Below are 12,351 nucleotides of genomic sequence, written 5' to 3' on the forward strand. Positions count from 1 at the left end.
TGGTGGGTTATAGAGGCTCCAATGTACAGGATCGCAAGAGGCAGCCGAGGGTTGTAGACTCAGCCAGTTCCACCAAGGGTACCATAAAGGACATGAGGGGAATTGAGAGGGTTGAGAGCTTCAAGTTCCTGGGAGTGAACATCACCAGTAGCCTGTCCTGGTCCAATCATGTAGACGCCATAGCCAAGAAAGCTCACCAGCGCCTCTACTTCCTCAGGAGGCTAAAGAAATTTGGTATGTCCCCTTTGACACTCACTAACTTTTATCAATACACCAAAGAAAGCATCCTATCTGGATGTATCATAGCTTGGTACGGCAATTGCTCTGCCCAGGACCGCAAGAAACTGCAGAGAGTTGTAGACACAGCTCAGCACGTCACAGAAACCAGCCTCCCCTCCATGGACTCTGTCTATACTTCTCACTGCCTTGGTGAAGCAGCCAGCATAATCAAAGACCCCACCCACCCGGGTCATTCTCTCTTCGCTCCTCTCCCATCAGGCAGAAGATACAGGAGCCTGAGGGCACATACCAACAGACTCAAAGACAGCTTCTATCCCACTGTGATAAGACTATTGAACGGTTCCCTTATACAATAAAATGAACTCTTGACCTCACAATCTACCTTGTTGTGACCTTGCACCTTATTGTCTACCTGCAATGCACTTCCTCTGTAGCTGTGACACTTTACTCTGTACTGTTATTGTTTTTACCCTGTACTACCTCAATGCACTCTGTCCTAACTCAATATAACTGCACTGTGTAATGAATTGATCTGTACAAACGGTATGCAAGACAAGTTTTTCACTGTACCTCAGTACAAGTGACAATAATAATAAACCAATACCAATACCAACAGTGCAGATGTTGTATGTATCTTATCTTACCCTGCCTGCTTCCATTTCAATGTTATGCAAATTCCATCCCCACGTTTTCCTGTTAGAAAAGTATTCTCACTGTGAAAGAAGGTCACCTTGCTCTGGTGAACTATTGTGGGCTTAGCTGTAGATGCTACCACTGACATGCATAGCACTTTTCCCCTGACATGCATAGCACTTTTCTGCTTTAAAGAAACAGTGTGGTGAATGGGTGTTATTGAATTGATGGCACAGATTCACACGTCTTGCAGCCAGGTGATCAAAAGCTTATTTGGGGACTTTGATGTGGTCTGCTGTCTATAAACTGCAGTTACATTTGTGGTTGGTCTAGGATGAAGCTCATAGCAGTTTCCAATGCAACTTCCATTGAGTTTGCAATCTTACATGTTAGGTCAAAGTTAAGAGCCAGGACACGAACAAATCCAGCCTCAGTGCATAGTTTAAGTATTCACTAAAGCTGTAATGCCCTCAATCACTCTTTATTGTAACAGGGTAGCAGGGTGGAGCCTCTTCCTTGCAGCTCCACTGATCCCAGTTCAAGCCTGGCTTGCAGTGCTGTCTGTGCGGATTTTGCACGTTCTCCCTTTGACTGCGTGCTTTTCCTCCAGGTGCTTCAGTTTCCTCCCACATCCTAAAGGTATGCAGGCCAGTAGGTTAATTGGCCACTGTAAATTGCTCCTGGTGTGTAGATGAGTGGGGGGGAAATGAGGAAATGTGAGGAGAATAAAACATGATTAGTGTAGGATGAGTGTAAATGGGTGCTTAATTGTTGGTGCAGACCTGGTGGGTTGAAAGGCCTGCTTTCCTGCTTTATGACTCCATGACTCTATGATGGCCATGAACTTCTTTTCCAGCTCTTCAGTTCCTCATGCCAAACTCATAACTGTTGCTTTAAATGTTTGTGGATTGAAATTTTTTCAACGAATTTGTAAATGCAAATCTCTGGATTTCTGCAGGGCTACCTGATTAGGCCATGGATCTCAGCGCCAATCCCCATTGGTATAAAGCCTACTTGCATTCAGTTAAGGCAGTATTTTATGCATCTTTATTTTCCACATAAGCCTCAACTCTAGAATATTATTTGCCATAAAGAAAATATTTCTGCTATCTTCATGTATGCTGTCAAGTATACACATTAGATTGTATCAGATTATGTGCCTATGCACCCTGCTGAACCTGAGCACTGTTCTTATCCTAGTTCCTATCTAAAGAGTGATGTGGCTGCTTGCAAGACTTCCCTGCACCATCTTTGCTCAGTTCTCATTATTACTACTGCTCCGTCTCTCACAGAATGATCATTGCTGCCTGTAAAGCAGAATTAAAGGCTGACAGGGTCAGGCAGCATCTGTGGAGGGAGATAGAAAGTCAACGTTTTGGGTCGAGACTGCCATCCAGTCCAGGTGAAGAGTCTCGACCCGAAACTTTGACTGTCCATTTCCCTCCACGGACACTGTCTGACCCACTGAGTTCCTCCAGCAGATTGTTTTTTGCTCCAGATTCCAGCATCTGCAGTCTCTTATGTCCCTCTTAAAGACTCACTGTGCTGCTCCATCCATCTTCTCTCAAGATTCCAGTGGGTTCAGCTACTCATCCAGTGCAGAGCTTTTTGGTCTCATTGGATTCACTGATGGACAAGGTCAGAGCTTCAAGGTCCTGCATTGTTTTGTTTGTTCCAATTATCCTTGTGATGTATTGTGAGGAGGTGCTAACACCACAATGAAGACCTAACAAGCTTCATTGTACACACAACTCACACATACAATCATGCTTTTATGTCACTTGACTTATTTACGTAAGCTTGCATAGCCATATCTCAACCACACTTCACGGTTGGAAAGATCTTTAACAGTTTGAAGAGTGCTTTATTAATGAAAGTCTTTACTTTTAAAAGTGATTTATATGGATTGAAATTTCAGTACTAATGTTTAACCATGACACCATATCATCTTTTGCTAGCCTACGCTTCCAGCGAGAATTTTAGTAGACTATTTTAGCCGTTGAGCTGGGATTCAGGACCAGTTTGCAAATACTGTAATTCAATGTTGCTGAACTAATTTCTGTAATGTTCACAAAAGTCCAATAAACATGGATTTATTACTGCCACTAAGGAAATTCTGCAAAATTGCAATGCGATGCACAATGCCTGAATAATATTGCAAAAATTAATTTACAATTTAAAAAACAGTTGAAGAAAATGTTTTTGTTCAAGCTAATTGAAGTAAAATAATCTGGAGAAAGACATTTCAAAATTTGATTGCAGCAATATTAAGAAACAAAATGTCATTCTTGGATGCTAAATTATTAAATACATTTAAAGCAGAGACAGACAGATCCTTAGGCATCAACCAAATTAAGGGTTATGGGTATCAGGGAAAAAAATGGAATTGAGGCCTAAATTAAATGAGCATCATGTTGAATGGGAAGAATGGGAAGCCAAGCTGGAGGGGCCAAGTAGCCTTCTCATGTTCCTGTTTCTTATGTCCAACCGACCTTTGAAAAGTCATTTATTTAGATGAAGTATTTCTGAGGATTACTTCCCTAATGCAGGAAACACAGCAAAATACCCCGACCTCGTGACCTATTGTTTCACTGCCACCAACCACCTCCCATATATCGACAACACATTCTTACATGTAAGAAAATGTCAGTACATCGCTTCTCCATGACAGTTTTTCACCCCTGGCTGATTACTGCGTTACACAGTGGGCACTAGATGAGGTTACAGTCACCATTGGCACCAGTCTTGGTTACAGTGCCAGTGGACACTGGTCACATTTACAATGCCAATGGGCACTAAACAAGGTGTCAATTGACACCTGTCATTCCTGTCAATTCTTTCCCAGTTTGGGAAACTAGTACAAAAGATGATGACCTTTCACCAATATATAAAGTAATATGATTTCAGCTTTTCAATGATCTGCAACATTATCTTGTAATGTCAAAGAGTCACAACATTGTAATGGTGTCACTGGGAAGAGAGAAGATTTGGATTTACACTACAATTAGTTAATGTTGTTTTTACTTCTGATAAGCTCATTGCAACTGTTTGTACAGATGGCAAATTTTGACACATATTGGATAGATTCAGTTTGTTATTTTATCCTTTTTAACCAAAACAGATAACACTGTAAATACTCAGCAGGTCAGGCAGCAACTATTGAGAGAGAAGCAGAGTTAAGATTTCAGGCCAATCGGTCTTCAAAATTTCCCTTTTGAAAGCCCTGATTGATCCCTCCACTCTTACAGGAATAGTTACGTTATTATGTCAGCATTTACCTTTCAGCCTTCACCAACCACAACAGCACATATTTATAGAACATAGAACAGTACAGCACAGAACAGGCCCTTCAGCCCACAATGTTGTGCCGACATAGCTAATTCCTTCTACCTGCAGAAATCCCATATGCCTCCATTTTCCTCTCATTCATGTGCCCATCCAAGCACCTCTTAAAAGCCCCCAATCAATTTGCCTCCACCAACCTATCAGGCAACGCATTCCAGGCATCCACCACTCTCTGAGTAAAAAACGTAACCCCTCACGACTCTTCTGAAACTACCCCCTCACCTTAAATGCATGCCCTTTGGTATTGGATCGCTCAGTAATGGGGAAAAGATATTGCTTGTTCGCCCTATCTATGCCCTTCATAATTTTATACACTTCCAACAGATCACCCCTCAGCCTCCACCGCTCCAGAGAAAAAGGCCCAAGTTTGTCCGGCCTCTCCTGATAGCACATACCCTCTAATCCAGGCAGCATCCTAGTAAACCTCCTCTGCACCCTCTTTAAATCCTCGACATCCTTCCTGAGGTGACCAAAATGTTATGCCTTTTCCATTTCAGAACACACAGAACCCTTATCAACTGGAGGTTGACACCCAGCAACAAAAGACGATGATAAGGCAAACAGCCAAATACTTGGTCAAAGAGGTAAATTCCAAAGACCATCTTAAAGGAAGGAGAAAGATTCAGAGGTTGATGGAATCTGGAACTTACAGCTTAGAGAGCTGAATGTGTAACTATCAATGATTGAGAGGGAATGATCAAGCCGGAAATGAAGGAGCATAGATATCTCAGAATGGTAAATAAAAATAGAAAATGCTGGAACACTGAGCAGGTTAGTCAGCGCCTGTGGAGAGAGAAACAGAATTAACATTTCAGGTGTGAGAACAATGAAGGGTTTCAAATTGAAATGTTAATGTTTTCTTTCCATTGATGCTGCCTGACCTGCTGACAGTTTCCAGCATTTTGTATTTTTATTTTGGACTTTGAGCATCTGCACTTGTTTTAACTCTCAGAATATTATATGGTTGGAGTAGAGTCTAGAGAAGGGGATGTCTGTAAACAAAGAGGAGAACTTCAAAATCAAGGCATTGCAGAAGGAATGCAATGTTCAGCAAGCACAGGCCTGATATATGTATGGGGTTTGGTGTGAGCTGGGACATGGGCAACAGAGTTAAATGCTCCCATGCCTTCAGAGATTGGAACTAGAACTGGTGGAAGTGTTTAGGGGTCAAATTTAGGGGTAACGAAGGCAAGGATAGGGGTGTCAGCAGCAAATACACAGAGGAGAGAGTGGAATAGAAATAAATTCTTTAGATCGAGTGCAATCAGTTCACTGTGGTTCAGCTCACTGCGCAGGTCATCAGTATAAATTACAGAACTGGTTTTCTATTGTTCATCAAAGTAGAATACTATCTCCACTCTTCTAGCTCTGCAGGATTGGGTGAGGAGATGAGGAGTGGGGGATGGGGGGGGTGGTAGTGGTGGTCAGGGAAGTGGGAAGAATCATTCCAATATATTTAGATCCAGCATTATCCTCATCCAATGCACCACGCAAGGCAGGCACTGTAGTCGGCAGGCACGGTAGTGTAGCGGTTAGCGTAACGCTATTACAGCACCAGTGACACAGGTTCAATTCCGGCCGCTGTCTGTAAGGATCTTGTACGTTCTCCCCGTGTCTGCGTGGGTTTCCTCCGAGTGCTCCAGTTTCCTCCCACATTGCAAAGACGTACGGGTTAGGAAGTTGTGGGCATGCTATGTTGGAGCCGGAAGTGTGGCGACACTTGCGGGCTGCCCCCCAGAACACTCTATGCAAAAGATGTATTTCACTGTGCGTTTCGATGTACATGTGACTAATAAAGATATCTTATTATGGAAAGATGCTCAGCTAGTCAGTCAAGTGGACTTTCACCCACTTTAAGCTAGTCCACCTCAACCACCAGCAGGTTAAAATGTAAGTGGAATAATCAATTTTTAATTAACAGCTCTCTCATCTTCCAACATAACCAGGATTGTCAGGAGTTGATAGTCACCTCCCAGAATTTTTCTAAGAACACCTTTTCATCAGTTAGCCCACAACATGAAAAATAATTTGCTGAGGTTTTTATCACCCTGATCTTCAGTTGTAAATTGGCTCTTGCAGTCAGGATGGAGACTAATGCAAGACTGTAGATGTTTCAATGTTGTCCATCCACTTCTGTTAGTGAAACGAGTTACAAGCTATAGGGAGAAGTAATGCTTTAGTTAATTATTTTATAGGATGAATGCATCGCTGGCAAGGCCAACATCCATTGCCCACCACTATTTGCTCTTGAGGAAGTACCATTGACCCGAATTGTTGTTGTCCTGTAGAATGTCAAAGTTAAAATTGAGTTTATTGCCACATGCACAAGTACATGTAGGCACAGGTGCAATGAAAAGCTTACTTGCAGCAGCAACATCACAGGCACATAGTATGATGTGGTTGGGTAGAGAGTTCCAGGGAATATCAAAGCTCAAGAATGACTTCTGTCTCACTGTTATATGGCACTTAAACAGATCTCTTGTACTATAAAGATGAACTCTTGATCTCTCAGTCTACCTCGTCATGGGCCTTGCACCTTACTTGTCTACCTGCACTGCAGTATCTCTGTAACTATAACACTAGATTCTGCATTCTGTTATTGTTTTTTCCTTTTGTACTACCTCTATGTATTTATGTATGGAATGATCTGTCTGATGCAAAACAAAGTTTTTCACTGTATCTCGGTCATGTGACAATAATAAACCAATTACCAATTACCAAGATGACCCTACAAATTTTCAGGATGGGTGACCAGGTAAAGAGCAGCAGTTGATGGAAAAGGTGCAATGACTTGTCCTGCCGAAGACTAAGGCTCCAAGTCACTGATTTCCACACCTATGAGTTTGACGGCAAAATTGGAACCATTTTATGTATCTGTTGGGCTCGATTGCGCTGGTCTCAGTCCACTGCCCCAGGTGCAAGCTGCACCAGAAGCAGAGGGTCAGATGAGCTGACCTGAGATGGAATTCCATGAGGTGATGCAGGCTCTGAACAGTGGGTAAGCCTCAGACAGGGTACCACTGAGACCCTGTCCCCAGAATACTCTGCCAACTTGGCATTGTCAAAGGTTGTTGAACTGTTTAAATATTCCAGAAGAATTAAATATTTTTATTTAATTAAAAAATATTTAATTAAAGTACCATAAAAAGTAACAAAATACTTACCTGAATTTACCTTGTTCTGCAGATCTGGCAACCTATTTCCAATGAACGGTTCTCTGTGTACATGCCAGTCCAGCGAACAAATGAGATTTTGATGCAAGGTATGTCCCAGCTCTCTCCTGGACACTGGCACTCTATTGATGGGCTTTAGACTTGCCGGTTGTCAGTCAATCCAAAGTTTTATGACCTGAATGTTTGTTTTTCTCTTGGAGGGTTCTTGTTACCCGTTAGCTCAGGAAACATGATCTGCAGGAGCAGTTTGGTGAACATTTCTAGCCTTACCTGGCAATTTGTTAATGATAAAGTTTAAGGGATTTAATTGCCAGCTTTCCTGCTAGTTATTCATTCCTAGTAGACACCACTCATTACTTTGATTTGCTTACTTTAAACAGATTGCACATATAGCCAATGTGAGCCGGTAAATTGGTAAATTGGTTTATTATTGTCACATGAACCGAGGTACAGTAAAAGATTTTGTTTTGCATGCCCTCCATACAGATCATTTCATCACATCAGTGCATTGAGGTAGTACAAGGGAAAGGTAATAACAGAATGCAGAATAAGGTGTTACAGTCACAGAGAAAGTGCAGTGCAGGTAGACAATAAGGAGCAAGGCCATAACGAGGTAGATTGTGAGGTCAAAAGTCATCATCATCACCATTGATCAGAAACATAACTGGACCAGCCTCATAAATGACTACAAAAGCAGATCAGAGATTGGGCACTGTACTGGAGTAAGTCACTAACTCCAAAAATCTTTCAACCACTTTGAGGCTACTTATCCAGAACATTGCAAGTGAAATTGAATACAAAAGAATGCAGTTTATACTTCAGTTATATAGGGCATTGGTAAGACCACATACAGTTAGTGCTGCGTAAAGTAATGGTCTTTTTATTTAAGGAGAGATGTTAATTTGTTGGAAGCAGTTCAGAGAAGGTTTACTAGACTGAAGCAAAAAAAACATGTTGGAGAACTCAATGGGTCAAGCAACATTTGTGAGGGAAAGGAATTGTCGATATTTTGGGTCAAGACCCTGCATCAGGTCTAGACTGAAATCCAGTATGGACAGTTTGTCCTATGAGGAAAGGTTGTACAGGCTTGGCTTGTGTCTGCTGGAGTCTGGAAGAGCAAGGAGTGGGCTGGAGTGAAACATAAACGATCTGAGGGGTCGTGACAGAATGTGGAGAGGATGTTTCCTCTTATGGGAGAATGTAGAACTCGGGGTTCACTATTTAAAAATAAGAGGATGCCCATTTAAAATAGACATGAAGTAAAACATTTGCAGAATCTTTAAATATTTTTAAGGCAGATGCAGATAGATTCTTGATAAGGAAGAGGGTGAAAGGTTACTAAGGGTAAATGGGAATGTGGAATTGAGGTTAGAACTGGGTCAGCCATAAGTGAGGGAAGAGACTCAAGGGGTTGAGTAGCCTACTCTTGCTCCTAATTCATATATTTATATGTATGTACCTTCTGTTTTCCTGAATGAGTACAGCTCAACATCAACCATGACAAAGCACCATAACATTCTCCTTAAATATTCACTTCCTCCACTGTGATGGTGACATTGTGTGTCATCTACAAAGTGCATTGCCATGTCTTACCCAGGCTACTTCAACAGCACCTCTCAAAGCAGTGACCTCTCTGGCCAAGAAGGACAAACGCAGCAGGCAAATGAGAATATCGCCGCTTGAAAGTTCCCCTGCAAGTCCGCATGCCATCATGACTTAGATTTATAGCCATTGCTTTGTTGTCGCTGGAAATTTCTCTCCCACACCGCTGTGGGTGTATCTTCACCAGAAGGACTGCAACATTTCGAGGTAACTCACCACGACTTCTCAAAGGCAATTAGGGATGGTCAAGAGATGCTGGCGACAGCACAGTACTCATATCTCCCATATGAATGAGAAAGGAACTACCTGTGGCAAAACATGTTATTTTCGCTTGCAAGAGTATGATGCCCTGAGTGGTGGCCTCTCAGTTTCAAGTGTGAATCCATCCCATTGCAAGATGTGACCCAGAAAATGAACACCAATGCAAGGTTTATTAGCAGAGAGGATTGTTTCTGAACACTTCAGAACATACTGGCCATACCCATTATACAAAGGCCATACTTTATACAGTGATCCAAGGCTGCATTTTATTTCAAAGGAATTATTAGGCAGACTGATCTTTTTCTTCTAACAGGTTTTTTAAGACATCAAATATGTTGCTTTAGAACTGCTTAGCTATAACATAGCAGTTATCTGCATGCTTTATTTAACCCTTTTTTACTTTGAACAATAATGTGGCTCTATAGTTAATATATCTCATATTGAATCTGGTAAAAGTGTGACTGAGCAGAACATCCTTTTATTATGGACAAGAATATAATCCACAGTTGGCTGCCTGTTCAAATTTGAATATCCACTGATTATTGTCATCTTATTTATTCTCTATATTAGAAACCATGAAATTAATGCATCTTCAATTATAGAGACAGTCTTCGTGCATGCTAATTTGTCATCGCCCATGGGTTCAGTGATGCTTTAACTTTATAATTCTCAGATTTCTTTATAAATGCTTTCAAGATCATACTTGATCCAATCGCTGGAACTAGCTCCAGCCCTACTTCCCTCCAAGATGTGTGCACTCCTCCAAGTTTGGCCCCTGAGGCTTCCTTAATTTCCATCACTCCTCTCTGGTCGGCTGTGATGTCAGCTGGCTTGGTAAGTCCTGAAGCTCCTTCTGTAAACCTATCTGCTTCTCTGCCCCTCTTTTCTCTACCAAGCTATTCCACTAAGTTTTTGTCCTTTTGCGGTAAATCTTCCACCGAGATCCGCATGGATCTACCGGAAGATGGGTTCCTCCCAAGGAGAGGCTCTGATGCAGCTTGCCACAGGGAAACTGCACTGTGCTGGTGGACTCCCCATGGAGTCTGATGGGGAAGCTCCCAGGTTCTATCCCAAAAACCCCATCAGGGTAACATGCAACAAGGAAACAGAACCATCGAAATGACTGGGAGATATCAGCTGCTGGGAGAAAGGTAAGAAGAGCTTTTTATTTGATTTAATTAATTTAGTTTAAATGTTTTAATCACTTGTGCCCATATGTGTTTGCCTCTACTCTTTTAACTAGTTGTGAAAGTTTTAACATTATTCTTAGTGTGTAGCAAGTCCCAGTGAGCCAGAGGGTGGCTGTGCAGTAGGGGTGGTGCAGAAGGGGTGGTCTCACTGGCTGTCAAAACTGTTCTGTGAGTGCAGATGGACATTTGCAGGGAGCACTGGTGTGCTGCTCTCTGCTGCCCTCAGCCTTGCCTATGAGTTGGGAGGCAGTATCTTAAAGGAGGACTGCATGCCCTCGACCACAATGGAAGACACTGTGTGCCCAAGGTTCATAGAGTCGCCGTGTTATACAGCACGGAAACAGGCCCTTCAGACCAACTCATCCATGTCGACGAAGTTCCCTACCTGAGTTAGTCCCATTTGTCTGTGCTTGGTCCATATCCCTCTGAACCCTTCCTATCCAGGAACCTGTCCAAATGTGTCTTAAACAAAAGACTGCAGATACTGGAATCTAGATGAAAAATATGACGATGCTGGAGGAACTCAGAAGGCCAGGCAGCATCCATTCTGCGGAGGAGGGGAGAGCAGATCCACCGGGGGATCTCTTCTTACCTCTCTCTTCTTACCTTTTACCCATATCCCGATGGATTTGCTCTCTCTTCCTCCCCCGCACCTGCCTATCACTATCTCTTACCTGTATCTACCTATCACCACCCTGTGCCCACCCCTCCTCCCCTCTATTGTCCACCTATCACTGCTCTGCTTTACCCTCCTATATATTGGGCTTCCTCTTTTCCTATCTTCGGTCCTGAAGAAGGGTCCTGACCCGAAACGTTGACCACCTGCTTTTCTCCACGGATGCTGCCTGGCCTGCTGAGTTCCTCCAGCATCATCGTGTTTTTCATCTTTTAAACATTGTAACTGTGTCCAACTCTACCACTTCCTCGCTCGTTCCACTCACCCACCACCCTCTGCGTGAAAGAGTTGACTCTCAGATCCCCTTTAAATTTCTCCCTCACACCTTAAACCTATTCCCTTTAGTTTTAGACTCCCGTACCCTGGGAAAAAGGCTGTGATCATCCACCTTATCTATTCACCTCATGAGTTTATATACTGTTATAAGATCAGCCCTCAGCCTCCTGTGTTCCAGGGAAAACTGCCTCAGCCTATCCAATCTCTAAAGCAACTTGTGGACTTGGGCAGAGAAAGCTCCAGTAAAGTCATTCCTCGATTTACGAACAGGATGTGGTCCTGATAAGTAGAACATAGAACATAGAACACTATAGCACAGTACAAGCCCAAGCCCTTCAGCCCACAATGTTGTGCTGACATTTTATCCTGCTCTAAGATCTATCTAACCCTTCTCTCCCACATAGCCCTCTATTTTTCTATCATTCACGTGTCTATCTAAGAGTCTCTTACATGTCTCTAATGTATCTGCCCCCACAACCTCTGCCAGCAGTGCATTCCATGCACCCACCATGCTCTGTGTAAAAAAACTTACCCCTGACATCCCCCTTACACCTTCCTCCAATCACCTTAAAATTATGTGCCCTCGTGTTAGCCATTGGCGCACTGAGAAAAAGTCCCTGAGTTTTGTAAAGTGTTTTGTGAAGCAAAATTTTGTAAACTGAAAAACCAGGTGAAATGCATTAGGTGCGTTTTGGTACTGTGTGTTCCTATACACAAAGACCGGTGCGTTATTTATTATAAGGAAATATGGTTTAATAAATCGAAGACACGTGCTTCAAAGAATCAATAGTGAAATTCTTTTACATCAAACATTTGTAAATCAAGGTAATACTGTATCCAGTAATGTAAACAGCATCATATTTGGATTGATATTCACTCAGTTCAATCGTTGTGAGCCATTTTCCCACACAAAAGGTAAAATGCAGTTGATTTCATTTCCATCCACTGGTATAGC

Source organism: Pristis pectinata, chromosome 15 (genome assembly GCF_009764475.1).
Source record: "Pristis pectinata isolate sPriPec2 chromosome 15, sPriPec2.1.pri, whole genome shotgun sequence".
NCBI classification, from domain to species: Eukaryota; Metazoa; Chordata; class Chondrichthyes; order Rhinopristiformes; family Pristidae; genus Pristis; species Pristis pectinata.